The sequence below is a fragment of the Pogoniulus pusillus genome, chromosome 33, assembly GCF_015220805.1.
Source record: "Pogoniulus pusillus isolate bPogPus1 chromosome 33, bPogPus1.pri, whole genome shotgun sequence".
Taxonomy (NCBI): domain Eukaryota; kingdom Metazoa; phylum Chordata; class Aves; order Piciformes; family Lybiidae; genus Pogoniulus; species Pogoniulus pusillus.
In genome coordinates, this window is record NC_087296.1 from 5,605,672 (window position 1) to 5,621,643 (window position 15,972).

Below are 15,972 nucleotides of genomic sequence, written 5' to 3' on the forward strand. Positions count from 1 at the left end.
GAGTCCCCATCCTTGGAGGAGTTCAAGACAAGCCTGGATGGGGCACTTAGTGCCATGGTCTGGTTGATTGGCTAGGGCTGAGTGATAGGTTGGTTTGGATGATCTTATAGATCTCTTCTAACCTGGTTGCTTCTATGATTCTGTAATTCTATGCTTTGAGCAGATCCCCTGTGATGGATGAGTTTCACAATCATGCAGTTCCTCACTCCTGAGTGAAAGCTGTACACAGATACTTTCTCAAGAGCCTGTCTTAAGGTTGGAGCGTGTAAAACCTGTGTCACAAAGCACAATGGACATGTCATGAAAAGATACTCTGCAAAACCTCTTGAGGAACCTATCTGCACAGGCATTTCAGTTTGTCGGGGCAGGTGTAGGGGTAGGAATCAATACAGGCAAAGGAGCTGCTGAGAGAAGGGTAGATGCTTCCCTCCCTGCTCTTTCACTTTCCCCCTCCAGTCTGCAAAACAAATCCAGTAGATGGTGTTTATCTGTGCTTAGCTTGAGTTCCCTTCGGCAGAGAGCCCTGAGAAGGCAAGCACAGTGAGCTGTTTTGAAGGTAGCTGGAGCAGCAGCAGCTACCAGCCCTATGCACCCTGCATTGCCTGGTGCAGTCAGTCAAGCACCTTACAAGCACATGTCTGTCAGGCTGATAAACCCAAGGAGGAGGTTAAATGCCTCTCCCACTACTGTTTTTTGAGCCCAGGGGGACTGTGATTAGTTGTACAAATTCTTAGCAGTAAGAATTTGATAAAGGGAGGGTTAGGCCAAGAGATTTCCTATCTGACAGTTAATTTGGCTGGTGCAATGGGGCACAGCTGCTGCTGTTGTTATTGTACACCAGAGATAAGCTGTGTGGGCACATGAACAGATTTGCTCACACTCCCCCTGCTGTCATACAGCCACTTAAACCAGAAAGATCTCTGACTCCTTTCCAACATTTCTCCTGCCTCCTGGTCCTTATTCTCCACCCTCTCCTCTCTCCTCTTTAGTCCCTCGAAGGCCCCTTCCTCCGGATTTGTCACTGCTGGCAAAAGCTGTGGGAAAAGCCCAGTGCAACACTTTCCTCCAGAAAGGCCATTAACCCCTTTGTGCCCACTGCTGCTTTTTCAATACCATTCCACACTGCACTGTCTGAACTGCTACAGAAACATGGAGGGTGGTTATTTTCTGGAGGAAGCTGTAATGTTCTTCAGTCAAGGGCATGCAAGTGTGAAAAAGGAAATGTTAAGCCCTTGCTCTGTAGAAACTGATAGATTTGTTTCTTGGAAAAAAGAAGTTTTTAAGTGGATTATTCACTGGGTCAGGAAAGAGAAAGAAAGAGCAGTCTGAAGGGAGAAAAGAAAGCATAAGCATATCCTGTAGCAGATTTCCTCAGGGAAAATGAAATTCAGGAAAGGGAGATAGGAATGAAAATATGAGCAGATTTACTAAACATCTCTAAAGTGTTTTATCTCTTTGGTTGCTAAACAACAAAAGCAAATTTGCATTAATAGAGACAAATATGGGCTGAAAGTCTGAGAAGAAGCTTTTGAGCCTCCTCCCCAAAGCCTGATGGCTCTGCTAGCCATGGTATCGGAGTGGGGTTGTTCACAACTGTCAAATGCAGAAACCACAAGTCACACAAAGTCCCATGGGTAGTGCTGAACAAGCAAGATAATCAAACCCAGATGGACTTTCAAGAGAGAAAATGGCAAGTGGAGCATTACTGCTTATCTTGACAGATTGGATTTGGCTTTGCTGTCCAGAATATGGGAAGTGTCCAGTTATGGCAGTGAGTTTTTTAGTGACCTTTCTTCAGATATAAGCAAACCCTCACCACACAGCTGAATAAGACACACTTTATGTAAAAGCAATTCAGCAATGCTTTAAAGACTTTGAAGGATTAGCTGTTCCCTGAATTCTCTGCTTTTCTAGGCTTCAGAAGACTTCAGATATGGGAGGAATGGGAGAGGTTGTCTCCTCTATCCACTTTCCCCGGGGCAGGATCAGGTGCTCTTACACAAACATTTGCCTAAGCTTCTCTTTATGGTCTTTCCTCATGGAGTCCCACAGCCCCTCCGGGCACCACTGCTTCATTCTCCTTCCAACCCATCAGCTTTTCCCAGAGTGGCTCTGGGCTTCTCCTTGATTGATAATGCTGCAATCATATGTGCAGTCAGGTGCAGCGATGAATTCTGTCCATGTCTTCAGCCCAAGACTATTCTAAACTACATAAATCACACAGAATCACAGAATGTTAGGGGTGGAAGACTTTGGAAGATCATAGAATAGAATCAAATCACAGAATCATAGAATCAACCAGGTTAGAAGAGACCTCCAAGTTCATCCAGTCCAACCTATCATCCAGTTCAACTGCCCTGCCAAAGCAAGACCACCTTTTTTTTTTACAGTCCAGTTTTAATTTTTATTGTTATTTTTATCCTCCATCTCCCTCTTTTCCTTTCTATCTCCTTCCTTTCCCCCCATCTTAATCTTTTCACCTCCATCCTTTTCCTCTCCATCTCCCTCCTTTCAGCATTACCTCCCCACTTCCACCACACCTGCCCCTTTCCCCCTTTTTTCCCTCAAACTCATAGCACCTGGGTTCTGTTGGAGTCTCCTCCCACCCCAGGTGTGACCACTTTGCACTCCCTGCCTACTCCCCTTTATAATCAGCCCTGGGCAAGCAAGCCCCAAGCTTGCCCATTGCGGGCAGAGGGATCCTCCCCTGATCGCCACCGGTGAGTCCCCATTTCTTGTGGTGTGCACTGGGTGTCTGGTGGAGGATTTCAAAGGCCGGGGGGCCTGGCTGGCCCCCCGGCTAGCTAGGGCAGGTAGGTCATGATTGCTCAAAAACCGACATCACCCATGGGTGCTGGTTAAGCCTCCTTACTTAGGCTGAGCTCCTCTTGGTTTAGCTGCTTCTTCCTGGTCACTGCTGAAGAGCTGAAGTACTTGGTGGAACTGGCAGCTGACAGGTAAGCTGTATTGTGTTGTCAGAGGATCATTTTGGTTGGAAAAGCTCTCCAAGATCATCAAGGCCAGCCTTCAACCCAACACCACCATGGCCATTGAACCCTGTCCCAAACTGCCATGGCCACAGACTGCTTGAACACCCCTGGTGATGGTGATGCCACCACCTCCCTGAGCAGCCTGCTTCAATGCTCTTGCAGCAAAGAAATTGTTCCTCATGTCCAGCCTAATCCTCTTCTGGCACAATTTCAGGCCATTTTCCCCTGATTCTATCACCTGATACTAGTAAGAAGAAATATTGGACTTATCTTCAATTACTGTTCTCTGGTTTGACTCAGTGATTTTTACTGAAGCACAAAGATGGTAAGGAGATTGCTGTTTTCTGCTTCTCTCAACATTTTCTGTTCTTTTTTCCTTGTAGCTTCAGCAGAGCTGGGCGGCTCTCACCCCTCTAGAAGCATTCATGAGAGGGAAAACTACAAGCTGGAAAACCCCAATTTTTCTTTGCTTTTAATTTTCCACTTCCCTCTATTTTTGTTACAACTTCTTTGTTCCAATATGCATCCCCTCATGGCTTTTCTGCTGTGATTGTACTTTTATGCCCATAATATCTTCAAAGTCTCAGTTACATCTGCATGTGCCAGGGCAACATATTCAGAGAAGTCTCTGACAACAGCAAGAAGATCTTAGATAGTCTCTGGTGGGTTTTTGTTCAGTATTTTTCAGCCTGTTTAGAGCAATGTCACTGCTTCAGAGGCTGCACTAAGTTGTTTCAGAGCTCCCACAATTCCTTAGCCAGGTATTTAACAACAAAATGTTTTCTCAACTGGATGGGAAGTCAGTGAAACTGGAGATGGCAGAGGTGGCCATAGTCAGCCTCAATGACACACTTATAGTCTGATTTCACATGGGACAAGGGCACAGAAGTCTGAAATGTGACTCTCCATCTCCTGAATGTAATACATTCCAGTTCTGGCCCAGCAAATGGCAATTGACAAACACGAAGCACACCAAGTGTAAAAACACAGAATATACTCAGAAGTTCTACAGCTCATCTTGCCTCCAATCATGCATTTGTGCTACTTCAGTATGATAAATGAATGTTCAGTCTGCGTTTGCAATGACATTTATGACTGTCAAAAATTGTCATCCTTTCTGCAAGGAATTCATGAAACTGAGCTGCATCAGGCCAGATGGAATGACAGAGAAGTTTAAAGTGATTTTTTAGTTGCCTTTGAAAAGGTACTGAGAAAGGGGGGGGAAAACCAAACTGTAATCACTTGTAGTGGCTCTTGGGCTCTATCATAAAATCATAGAATCAAGCAGCTTGGAAGAGACCTCCGAGATCATCCAGTTCAACCTAGCACCCAGCCCTATCCAGTCAACTAGACCATGGCACTAAGTGCCTCAGCCAGGCTTTGCTTGAACACCTCCAGGGACGGTGACTCCACCACCTCCCTGGGCAGCCCATTCCAATGCCAACCACTCCCTCTGTGAAGAACTTCCTACTAACCTCCAGCCTAGACCTCCCCTGCCACAACTTAAGACTGTATCCCCTTGTCCTGTTGCTGGTTGCCTGGGAGAAAAGACCAACCCCTACCTGGCTACAACCTCCCTTAAGGTAGTTGTAGACAGCAATGAGGTCACCCCTGAGCCTCCTCTTCTCCAGGCTAAACAACCCCAGCTCCCTCAGTCTCTCCTCATAGGGTTTGTGTTCCAGGCCCTTCACCAGCCTTGTTGCCCTTATTTGGACACATTCCAGCACCTGACTGAGATGGAAAAATGCATTTTTGGTCTTTCTTCTTCTGGTAATAGTTCTCATCAGTGGGGTGGGGGGAATGGATACCTCTTCCCTCATGAAGTAGTTATGACAGGAAGAAGAAATGAAAGAGGAACTGTGTGCCTTCAGTCCAGACAAGGATGAGGGAGAAGTCCCTCAGCACAAGGTCCAACAAAGAAGAACCAAACACAATGCACAAAAAACAACTGTCTGAGCTCCCTAGGGAAAAGCACAAGAAAGCAGCTTGCCATTTATGTAGTCCCAAGCAATGCACTGAAGAGAGCTCCTTGCCCAAAGCTGCTTATTGCTTGATTCGGAAAAAAGCTGACTTATATCTGCTCTTACCTGGGTACCAGATGAGGCTCAGTAGTCCCTGGAGGTAATTTTGTGCATGGTTTTCTGTGATTATTAGCAAACACTGATTTTTTTATGAAGTTGTCATGCTAGACCCATGCAATTTACTGCTCCAACCTCTGATGCCATAGGATTTTTAAACCAAAATCTGACCCAGATCCATCTCCCTTTTGAAACATCTTTGTAGATTCCTGATGGATCTACAATTTCTTTTCTTAGCAAGACCTGTGAAGAACATAAAATATCACTCCATACTTCTTCATTATTGAGTATTGCAATAAAACATCTCTGTAGAAGGTAATAAACTATGGTAGAGAAGGTACTTCCTTTCACTGCTGAGGCTGAAGGGGCAAATGTCTCAGCTTGTTGAGTTCTGTGCTTTGGGTTTTACTTCCAGCTGGCCCGAACGACATCCCTCGCATCAGTGCTGTCTTTGTCTTTGGTTCTTTTGCTGACCTGTGAGAAAGCCGACACTGATTGAAGTCTGTTGCGTCAACAGCCAGCTCAAATATCACACGACATTCTTGTGCTGCTCACCGGTGTGCCTGTCCCTCTCTGTCTGCAACTACCTCTGTGCTTTAACTGAAATAGAAGCGTTTCAAGAGGGATCTCCAAATGCAGCATCAACGAGCCACTCATTTCAGCAGCAGGAACAGGGGCACAGCATCACTGTACAGAAAACCACACAGAGCTCGAGTTGCAAGGAGAGCTGTGAAGAGGTTTTGTGTTTCTTTAGCTCAGGGAGGTGGTGTGTGTGGCCAAATCTCTCACTGCATCACCTCAGGCTCTCATGTTGCAGCGAAGCCAATTATCATCTTTCCAGCAGCACAGCATGTGCTCATATTTGTTTAGTGTGGGGAAATATAAATATGGCTTTCAGAATAAAAGCCTTACCTATGTACTCTGCTATGGAAAAGCAATGGACTCGGGGGAAGGAGTGTGGAAGATAGAGAGTCCCTTTTTTACAAGCTTTATTGTTCCCTGGATTGTGTTTTAAACAGTCAGGTAATATTCTTCCATGCACTGTGTGACATTTTACACCTAGTGAGATTCTGGAGTCGGATGTGTAAGGAGAAAGCAAGTCTTGTGTTGCAGGAAAACGACCTCAAAGGCATCTTTTTATGCCCTCTTGATAGTTCAATGTCTTGTGTGCTCCCGACCAAATTAAGGTCAGGTGGAGCAGCAGGTATCGCCCTGACCAAACAGCCTTGGTTTTGCCACTGCAGGCACCCGTGTACATGTGCAGGCTCGCTTGTGCTCTCACAGCTGAGGGCATCCAGAAAGCTGTTTTTAATGCTCTCATTTTCATTTGTTCAGTTTGCTAGCACTGAGAGATCTAATTAAGGTGGAGGTTTGATTATTTCCTATAGCGTGTTCCTGAGCAGCCTGAGTGCAGCGAACGCAGCTTGTCTCCTGCCTCCCCTGGCAGCCCCTCACATGAAACTTGTGTTTCATATATCCCACTAGGATTCTATCAAACATGCTGTTCTCTAGGAGATAACACACTTGTTCTAAGGCATACCAGATTATAAATATCTACTGGTGCACAGAGGCTTCTTGGACAATAGCAGAACAATAACAGCTTGGTGCCTGCAGCTCCCCCCTGCATACAAATCTGGACTTCTGTTAGCTTTCAAGGAGGGAACCTTTTTAATGATAAATCACAAATGAAGGGATTGAAAGGATCAAGACACTATGTGGATCCAGCCCCCTTCATTGAGGAGGGGAGGACCCTGTGGTACTCTTTTCATTGTGTGCATCTGACCTTTCCTTAAAGCCGCGGAGTGCCTGTGCCTTAACTACCTCATTAGTCAAAACGTTGCACCAACTTTACTGACAGATTTTACCTGAGTGTGTGTGAAAAACACCTGGGTTTTGTCTCTGTGGTACCCTTGTGGAATCCAGCTTGAGGAACTATTTTTCTCCCTGTACTAATTTTCCTGCATTGCATAATTTGAAGAGATCAGAACAGGCTGGATGGAAGCTGCAGCACAGGAGGTTCCACCTCAACACAAGAGGGAACTTCCTGACTGTAAGGGTCCAAGAGCACTGGCACAGGCTGCCCAGAGAGAGTGTGGAGTCTCCTTCTCTGGAGCCTTTCCAGGCCTGTCTGGATATGTTCCTGTGTGACCTGAGCTAGATTGTATGGTCCTGCTCTGGCAGAGGGGTTGGACTAGGTGATCTCTTTGGGTTCCTTCCAACCCCTGTCATCCTGTGAGCCTGTGATCTTAGCTCTTAGCCAAGATCCTGTGATCTTAGCTGAATTCTTTCAGTGCTACATTCGTTAGAGAACATGAATATGTTGTTTGGGGAGTGACACCAACATTGAAGTGATTTTAGTAACTGTGGCTGTTCAGGCACAAGGTAACCTCTGCCTTTTCCCTGACATTTAGGACACTGAATTTCTTGTGCCACAGACACCTGGGACAAAGTAAGTGGGGCTGTAGAGTTTGGCATTAGTTTATCAATTCAGTTGTGCTTTGTTGCCAGCATCTGATTTTGAGCATGCACCTCTGCTGCTTGCTGTGCCACCTCAGCCCTTGCTTTGTTCCAAAGGAGCATTTTAAGACAGGCCTGCTCCAATGTCCTAGCATGTTTATTTGCTTTGTTGAATGAGGATTAGAGATTCAGACTGTGAATCTCTATTTTCCAGCAATGGCAATAAAAAATGAGGGTAGAATCATAGGCAGACACTCATAGGATCACTTAGATTGGTGCAATCAGCTCTGTTGATGGAAAATAAAGTCTCTGACTGGTAATACCTGGTATTTCATTTGGGATTGTTCCACCTTCCTTTTTTCCCCCCCTCTTGATAACAATAGAAATGACTAGTACTGGGCTTTTCTTTCATCCTGAGTTTTATTAAACAGCAGTGGGAAGGTGTTTCAAACACAGCATGAGGTCACAGAGCAGAATTTAAAGCAGTCAAAGAAATAAATCTCCAAAAGGGAAGCATCAGTGTTTCTTTTTAATTTTACACAAATAAAAGGGGAAAAATTGCCATGTTCCCACTCCTTTGTATTCAGTCAAAGAAGAAAAGGAAAAATAGCAGTCTGTACCCTCTCAACTATAAAACATTTTATGGCTAGGAAGCCTGACACATTTGGCAATTAATACACAGAGACATGAATTTAAAACTCATTCAAGCTTTTTCTTTTTTCTTCCAATTGCCACTATAAAAAGGTAATTTATGTAGGTTTGGACAATACATTCCAAAAATAATATGAAGCTGACAAATACCACTAGCATCCAGGCTCAGGAAACTCTCTGCTCATGGCTTGCAAATGTATTGTCATTGTTTATTTCTTGACTAAGCTTTCTGTCAGCTCCCTGTAAGTTGCAGTGTGTTGTCAGACAAAGTAAACGTGCACAAACACCACCATCCAGCTGGTGATTCTGCAGATCCAGGGCAGTTTAAAGAGACTCTCTTGCAGCCAAGATACTCCTCTCAGCTCTCCTTTCTGCACAGTGTTACAGATTGAAATTCACAGCAATGGGAGGAAGAGTTGCTGCATGCAAAATGGACTCATGGCTGCTTACATCCCCTGCAATCCCTCTGAACTCTCCGTTGTCACTTAACCCTTAAGTTTGCATGAAACTTCCTACACCTCAGCTTCCACCCATTTGCCCTTGTCCTGCCACTGGGCATCACCCAGCAGAGCCTGGCTCCAGCCTCCTGGCACTCACCTTTACATCTTTATAAACATTGATGAGGTCACCTCTCAGTCTCCTCTTCTCCAAGCAGCACAGCCCCAGCTCCCTCAGACTCTCCTCATAAGAGAGATGTTCCATTCTCTTCATCATCTTTGTGGCTCTGCACTGGACTCTCTCAAGCAGTTCTATGTCCCTCAACATTGGCACAGGTTGCCCAGGGAGGTTGTGGCTGCTCCCTCCCTGGAGGTGTTCAAGGCCAGGTTAGATGAGGCCTTGAGCAACCTGTTCTAGTGGGAGGTGTCCCTGCCTATGGCATGGGGTTGGCACTGGATGATCTTTGAGGTCCCTTCCAACCTAAACCATTCCTTTCCAACCTAAACCATTCCTTGGTTCACAAATGGCCTCTAGAGTATCTGGTTCCCCCTTAAGGCAGCTGAGAAGCCTCTATGCCCTAGAACAGGTACACTTGAAAAGACATGATGGCTTCAAGCAGTAACAGATCTCTATCCTACAGTGCAAACAAGGAATAACTCTACCCCAGGCTGGGTAGTCATGTGTACTCCCACCAGGAGCTTCAGAGCAAGGTGTTTAGGAGCTAAGAGCCATGATTCCTACTAAGATGGGTTAAAAAAGATGCAGTAAAACCATCTGCTTTGGAACAGATGTGAAAGGCTACTGCTCACAGCCAAGTCAAGCTATATTCCTTGGAGGGAAAAAGTAAGATGTACTGAGGTTGATCAAGCCTTCACTACTTCTGCAGCACTCATATTCAGAGAGGTACCATCCCATTTCATGGCTATAAATACAGTGTATCTTTAGACACAGAGACAATGCATTTCTTCTTGAATTTAGGTTGTGTATTAGGTAAAAAATAACTCCTGTATCATTTCTCGTTCATAATTAGAGGGTGCCTGTGTATGCATTTCCAGCTGCTTAGGTGTGCAGTTTAAATTGTTTCTGGAATTATATCTCGTCCAAGGGCATTTTTTCACTCTGATCATGTGTTGAGAATGAGGGAAAATTTATAACTATCATTCTAAATTGATGATCAAAGTAATAAGCATAACCTGGAAGTGACACAGTTTAGCTGCAAACCTGTGTGTGTAAAACTACCTTTGTTCTTTTAGAAGACATAAGATTGTTGTAGCTGCATTCAAGAATCCATTCTGTGGGTGTTTGGTTTTCTTTCCTCTTCCCCCTTGGTTATTCCAGTTTCATAGACTGAATCTGGGCTGGTCTAAGGGCAGCAAAAATATTCATCATATTGGCCAATGTAGTACTCGCATCTCTGCCTTTGTGCTGTGATGTGACTTCAGTTCCTCCATTTCATCAGCTTGTAGGATTTCAATCAGAAAATGAAAGCTTTTGAATCCTGGTGAAGGGTGGATGAAGAAAAGTTTGAAGCTAGCTTGATGAAAAACTCCTTGAAGCTTTGTACTGATGTAAAGCAGAAAGGCATCAAAGAATAGCAAGTGTTTGCTCAAAGCTAACAGAGCTTCATCCTCTTTCTGTACAGAAATGTCAGCTAACCTTTTCATACATACTCTTGGTGGGATGAATGACCTCATTGGGCTTCATTTAGGATTCTAACCCTTCTGCTCAAATTTCAGTTCTCAAAACATTTCACAAAGCACCCAACAGCAAAATAAAAATGAATGATTGGCATTGGAATGGGCTGCCCAGGGAGGTGGGGAAGTTACCATCCCTGGAAGTGGCCAAGCAAAGCCTGGCTGGGGCACTTAGTGCCATGGTCTGGTTGATTATCTAGGGCTGGGTGCTAGCTTGAACTGGATGATCTTGGAGGTCTCTTCCAGTCTGGTTGATTCTATGATCCTATGAAATCTTCTTTGCCCTTGGACTATTGGTGTCTCAGTGGCATTTAGTTTAGTTTATGGACTGGTCTGTGCAAGATCTATGTGTGATAGGCTATCCAATGCCTACCAAACAGAGATGGTGCCAGAACAGCCTGTGACAGTCTAGGGGTTAGCACAGCTCTCTTCCCACAAGGGAAGCATCTCTCCAGTCTGCTGTGTTCCTCCCTGTGTCATCTCCAGGACAATTCTAACTCGAGCATGCTTCTTTATCAGCTAATGGAAATGAAGGAGAAGAGGAAGTTGAAGAGTTGAAAGAAGTTAAAAATACAGTAATGAGACACAGAAGAATTGTGCTGCTAACACTATGAGACAAGACAATCAGAATAGCAGAACCTGAGCAGCATTAGCACTGCCTGAAGGGGAATTCACTCTGTCTCCTCCCTAGACATGCATAATGTAAATGTCTGCTGATTTTTTAATTTCCATTTGTCATTTTCTCTCCCTTGTACTTCATTGGCAGAGAAAGCAATAATTAGGAGTTTTGTGCCATGTAACTAATCACATAAACTGTTTAATGGCTTAACATAACATCTGTTAGGTCTTCATGCACCAACATCATGCAGGATGTTCTGTGGGGTGTAACTATGGATTTACAATTTGTATGTCAAGGGCTCATGTAACTTTGGAAGGGTAGGATATGCACTGCTATCATGACTTACTATACTCTATCTTACTGCTGCCTATTAATAGTTCACAGAATCACAGGAACATCCAGGTTGGAAAAGCCCCTCAGGATCACTGAGTCCAACCTAGAACCCTACTCTGCAAGATTCACCTTAAACACATCCAGGGTGGGTGACTCAGCCACCTCCCTGGGCAGCTCATTCCAGTCTCTGACCACTCTCTCTGTGAAGAACTTTTTCTTAATGTCCAATCTAAACCTCCCCAGCCTCAGCTTGAGGCCATTCCCCCTTGTTCTGTCTCCAGTTACTTGTGAGTAGAGCCCAGCAGCAGCCTCTCCACAATGTCCCTTCAGGTAGTTGTAGAGAGCTATGAGGTCTCCCCTCAGCCTCCTGTGGCCATTTGAGCTGATTTCTAGCTCAGACATAAAAAGCAAATTTGGAACAGAGAAACTTAGAAGTGGAAGCTCTGAGTGGAGAGGTGAACATTGTGGGGACAGGGCATAGAATGGCAACAATGGATAAGTTAATATATTTCATTGGAGCATCAAGAGCTTTATGTCTGGAAGCATAGCTTGTTCCTTCCCTTTACTGCTTCTGCTGTGTCCTCTGCTATCTTCCCCTGCCACTGTTTGGCTGCTGCTGCTGTTGCACCTTTGCCACTGCTTGACCCCTTCCCCATCTTCCTTAAGGATATTATATTTTCTGTACTAGTTTATTCTCCTTATACTGTTATATTTAGTTTAAACTATAAGAAATACAATTTCATTTCCCCTGACTTTCCAGAAATCCATGTTGTAGTGAGTTTACTCTACTAGGAGAGGCATCTGCCCTAACCCAGAACACCTCCTCTTCATCAAACTAAAATAGCTAATACTATCAGTGAGTGAAACACATTTCTGTGCTGCCATTTCTGTGGTAACCTTCAGCTGATGGAAATGCAACACATGTATGGATGTGCTGCCTTCTGCTTCAGTCTCCAACAGGAAGATGTGCATCAGCAGGTCGGTGTGCATGCACCACCCATGAACCAACATTGATTTCAGTGAAGTGGATTTAGTGAGAGCAGATAGGATAATTCAAACCCTTTTCTTCTGACTATAGCATGGTTGCCATTGGAATGGGCTGCCCAGGGAGGTGGTGGAGTCACCATCCCTGGGGGTGTTCAAGAAAAGACTGGATGAGGCACTTAGTGCCATGGTCTGGTTGACTGGACAGGACTGGGTGCTAGGTTGGCCTGGATGAGCTTGGAGGTCTCTTCCAACCTGGCTGATTCTATGACTCTGTGTTAGCATTGTGTAAAGTTAGTCCAACATGTATGCAAGTACCAGAAGCAGCTTTCAGAATCATGGGCTGCATTTCCAAATCTAGTGGAAGTTTGTGAACCACAGAGATGAGAAGCCAGGCAGGTTTGCTCCATGAGCCAAATGAAGTCATCCTCTGGTGTTTCTTAAATCCTGTATTCTCACAAACTGTTGCATGAATATTGTGGAGGGAGAGTTAGTCTTTGCTCTCCTGTAATAAGAGGCCCATGCAGGATATTGTTGGGTTTAGTACAGCAGATAGGCAGAGGGCTGAATGTGGAGTTTTGAATTATATGAGGATCTGGATACTGAAATACTTTGGGAGATCTGGCCTAAGTTCTTTCACTTAAACTATAGACATTTGTTACAAGACAGGCTCCAACTCCAAATGTCAGCTCCTGAAACGTTGATTTTTAGAAGACTTCACCTATTGACTACATTTATTAGTTAGTGGCCCTGAATCTGCTGGGTCACAGCAACAAATCCAGTGCTGCCTGGCATGGGGCTGAAAAAGGAGAGCAGTGAATTCTGTAGCTGTCACTAATTATCTTCACAGATGACAAAACAGGGCTTTCACTCTGCTTCTCAGACTGTGTGGATCCAACAGTTGCCATAATAGTTAATAACCCTTTGACAACTTGCCTATAGCATCAAATTTTGTTGCACTCCTGTTACACAGGCTTGCTCTTTCTCAAAGGCTTGATGAGCCAGAAGCAGCCTCTCCATTTTGCTTTCCCCCTGCAAGGTTTGGCAGCTAGCTAAGGCTGCAGTACCTTCATAGTGTTTCAGCCTGCATTGCCTTGCCTCATCATCAATTACTTCCCTGTCCTCCCCTTCACCTCCATGACCTCTTGTAGCAACATTAATCTGGTTTCCCTGCCTTAAATTTCTATTTGGTTTTGTGCCTTTTGTTAAAAACCAAAGCATGTGTTTCAGTGCAGTGACATGACAGAACCCAGAAAGTCTTTGCTACGAGCTACAAACATTTTCTGTTGCCTTCTGCATTCATGCATTATTTTCATATCAGTATTCCAAAGGACACCAGTGGATAGGTTGACAGCCAGGTGATGCTCAGGCAGTAATTTTAAAGCAGTGATGTGATGCAATGCCATTTCTCAGTCAGGCATGTGTCAGGAAGCCTTAGCTGGAGCAAATCAATACAACCTTACTAATGGAAGTTGTAGCAGGTTTCTCATTATTTTTAGTTTACTGCTTTGTAGATAACTGTTCTGTTCAGGAGGAGCAGGCTCAGGAGGGCAACTGAGCAGTGGAAAGGACCTGTATCTCATTTTCTCATCTCCTAAGGGTTAGAGGTTTGGTCTGAGGCAATGACTTCAGCTTCTTCAGATTAGCAACCTCCAAAGAGTAGTTGATGTCATCTGCATCAGACCTCCACTTTAGGGTACGATGACGTAGCCTCTGCTGTTGTCTGTCCTTTCCCACTGATTAGAAAAGAAGCCTAGGAAAGTAACCTAAGACTAGATGTTTCCCTTCTGATCAACCTGAACGAGACAAGAGAAAGGGAGATTAGAGCATGCTACAGCCCTGGCTGCACAGGCACAGAGCTCCACTTGCTCCTGCTGGAAGCTGTGGGCTATGGGACCTGTAGTCATATCCTTTTCTCCGGGGTCTGGCGTGTCGCAGCCTGCCAGCTTGCTGATTAGCATACAGGTGCAGCAGTGGCTTCACAGCCACAGACCATCCTCCCAGGATAAAGCTGCAGCAATTGTTTGTCTTAATAGGGTTTTAAATTGTGTGAGGAAGTACAAAAGCTATCTGAGAACTGGAGATAGAGAGGTGAAAAAATAAAGCAAGTGTGGTATCCTAATTATTGACTTTTACTTTTGCTTGCAGAGTGGTCTTAGCTCTTTGGATGGAAGGATGAGGAATGGAAGTGATCCTTTATATTATATATCAGTCTGCACTGGCTTTGTGAAGCTCAAACTTTAAGAAATGCCTCTAAAGATGTTTTTAATTTGTGTCATGGGGACCTGTCTGGGATTCCTTTCCTTTTTTTTTCTTATCATGATGGTTCCGTGCAGATTTAGCTGACAGCAGATGTTTGTACTTCCCTGCACTGGCACATCTAATTCAGACCAAAGTAATTCCACACGATGCAAGAGTAGCTGTGAAAAGAGACTGAGGGAGTGAAAAATACTTCTGCATTTTCCACAGAATAAGGTATTTGTGCTAGAGACAGCTGGAAATGTCTCACTACACCTGGTTAATAGGATGAGAAAGAGACATGCCATCCTGATGAATGGGAAAACAAGATACTAATTCAATTAGTAAGCAGTAGATGTTCAGAGAGTTTTAGATTTCATTGCTATATTCATCTATTTCCTTTTGTATCCTACAGTTAAAAAATCTCCCAGATGATGCAGTGTGATGTATTTTGGCTGGGATGTTATCTTGTCTGATGTCTTGAAGCTGAAGTAATTTATGTAGACACTGGTACATTAGCATTGAGCTAATCTCATTTCCTTAATCCACTGCCCACCAATGCAGTCACATTATATGGACTTAGGAGCTCTGCAGGTAATGTATATGCAGGTCACATTAGTGTTGCTGAGCAAATTGATGTGAGCTCTAACTCTCCATGTCAAACAGCACTCAAGAAACAAGCATTTGCAATAAATGTGTCAATTTCCATAACTCTGTAGTTTTAAAGAGTCATTCAAACATCTGCCCTTGGACAGCATTCAGGGTTTTATCAACTACACTTGATTATACTTGAAGCATGATTTTCCCTCCATTTCCAGAAAGGAATTTTTCTTTCACTCTTAAACAAAAATGACATGAGGAAGATAAACATAATTTAAAGGCTGTGAGCAAAGCCACTTACTGATATAGAATCATAGAATCAGACAGGTTGGAAGAGACCTCCAAGCTCATCCAGGCCAACCTAGCACCCAGTCCTGTCCAGTCAACCAGACCATGGCACTAAGTGCCCCATCCAGGCTTTGCTTGAGCACCTCCAGGGACGGTGACTCCTCCACCTCCCTGGGCAGCCCATTCCAATGCCAATCACTCCCTCTGGCAAAAGCTTCTTCTTAACATCCAGCCTAGACCTCCTCTGCCACTACTTGAGACTGTGTCCCCTTGTTCTCTTGCTGCTTGCCTGGCAGAAGAGCCCAACCCCACCTGGCTACAACCTCCCTTCAGGTAGCTGCAGACAGCAATGAGCTCTGCCCTGAGCCTCCTCTGCTGCAGGCTGCACACCCCCAGCTCCCTCAGCGTCTCCTCACAGGGCTGTGCTCCAGGCCCCTCACAGCTTTGTCGCCCTCCTGTGGACACCTTCCAGTATCTCAACATCTCTCTTGAAGTGAGTAGCCCAGAACTGGACACAGCACTCATGGTATGGCCTGACCAGTGCTGAGTACAGGGAATAATAACCTCCCTTGTCCTACTGGTCACACTGTTCCTGATAGTAG

General features: G+C 44.7%; 2 long non-coding RNA genes across 2 annotated transcripts in view; one reads left to right on the forward strand and one right to left on the reverse strand.

Annotated features, from left to right (window-relative positions):
• The window catches only part of LOC135189635 (uncharacterized), a 932,873-nt gene that overhangs the window by 25,105 nt on the left and 891,796 nt on the right, over nucleotides 1-15,972 (reverse strand). The window lies entirely within an intron of this gene.
• On the forward strand, nucleotides 2,896-4,109 carry LOC135189663 (uncharacterized). The gene is made up of 2 exons (XR_010308208.1): nucleotides 2,896-2,957; nucleotides 3,374-4,109. It is a non-coding gene; the product is annotated as an uncharacterized LOC135189663 (long non-coding RNA).